We start from the raw sequence: 1,749 nt of genomic DNA on the forward strand, positions 1-1,749 counted from the left end.
CTTTTCTCTGTGCATGTCTGTGTTCTAATGTTCTCTTTTATATGGACACTGTCATACATCTATTCTCTTTGGTGAACTGTCTGTTCAAATCTTTTGATCATTTTTTATCAAGTTTTTTTATTTAAATTTGTTTTACAGCTTTATTGAAATGTGATTGATATATAGGTAACCGCACAGTAGGGCTTCCCAGTGGTAAAGAATCCGATTGCCAATGCAGGAGACTCAAGAGACCCAGGGATTCGTTCCCTGGGTTGGGAAGATCCCCTGGAGAAGGGCATGGTCACCCACTCCAGTATTCTTGCCTGGAGAATCCCATGGACAGAGGAGCCTGGCAGGTTACAGTCCACGGCGTCACAAAGAATCAGACACAACCAAAGCAACTTAGCACACACACACACATGACTGGTATATAGCCTCGTGAAACCGTCACCATAATCAGGAAGGTTAAGGCCTCCATCACCTGGAGTTTTCTTCTACTTCATTGCCATCCCTCCCACCCCACCCCCATCTCTCTCTCTCCCCCCAAGTACCCATGACTAGATGTTACTATAGATGAATTTGCCTTTTCTATGATTTTTTATGAAGGGAATCATCCCATGTGCATACTTTCTGGTACAGCTTTCTTCCCCCATCACGATGCATTTGAGGCTCATTCATGGTATTGTTTGTCCCTTTTTATTACTGAGCACTATTCATTCAGTTTGTTTCTTTTTCTTTTGGCCACACTGTGTGGCATGTGAGATCTTAGTTCCCCTATCAGGGAGCACACCCAAGCCCCCTGCATCAGAAGCATGGAGTCTTAACCACTGCACCACCAGGGAAGGCCCCATTCACCTTTTGATGGAAATTCGTTTGTTGTTTCCAGTTTGAGGTTATTATTTAAAAGCCGCTATGAACATCCATGTGCATGTCTTTGTATGGACACATATTTTAATTTCTCTTGGACAAATTCCTAAGAGTGGAATGTCTAGGTTATACAGTAATTTTTAAAGAAACTGCCAGACTCTCTTAACTTTACTTTTTAAGAAACTGCCAGACTGTCTTCCAAAGCAGCTGCACCATTTTACATTCCCACCTGCCATGTATGAGAGTTGCAGTTGCTCTGTGTTCTTGCTAACACTTAGTGTGGTCGGTCTCCTTAATTTTAGTCCTCTAGCAGGTGTGAAGTGGTATCTTTCCACCCATTTACCTGATGGCCAAGGATGTTGAGCATCTTTCGTGTGTTTATCTCTACGCCATCCTGTATATTCTTTACGGCGAAATGTCCGCCCAAATCCTTTGCTCCTTTTTAAGTTGAGGGGTTTCCTTGTCAGTGAGGCTTAAGAATTCTTCATATATGCAGGATCCACTCCTGTTATCAGATGTGTGATTTTCAAAGATTTTTTCCTAGTCTGTGGCTTGACTTGCATTAACTGGGTTTTGCACAGACTCTTAGCTGCAAATCCCAACCATTAATCCCATTGATCATCCAGCCTATTTTGAAGGGTAGTGATAGCCATCATCCTTTTTCCCAAGCAGCAAACAGGCTTAGAGAAGGGGAAGCCCAATGACCTGCAAATGGCACAGTGAGGATTAAACCTAAGTCTACCTAATCCCTACAGACTTCACCCACCGCCTCCATCTCCCCCTGGTGACTAAGGGCTACCGTGAGCTTCATTCTCCTAGAACCTCCATGTGTCTCTAAGTTCACACACTCCCGTTGTGCCCTGAGGCCAAAAGAGCAAGAAGGAACCAGACAAGCCTTCAGGA

Source organism: Bos indicus, chromosome 7, assembly GCF_029378745.1.
Source record: "Bos indicus isolate NIAB-ARS_2022 breed Sahiwal x Tharparkar chromosome 7, NIAB-ARS_B.indTharparkar_mat_pri_1.0, whole genome shotgun sequence".
NCBI classification, from domain to species: Eukaryota; Metazoa; Chordata; class Mammalia; order Artiodactyla; family Bovidae; genus Bos; species Bos indicus.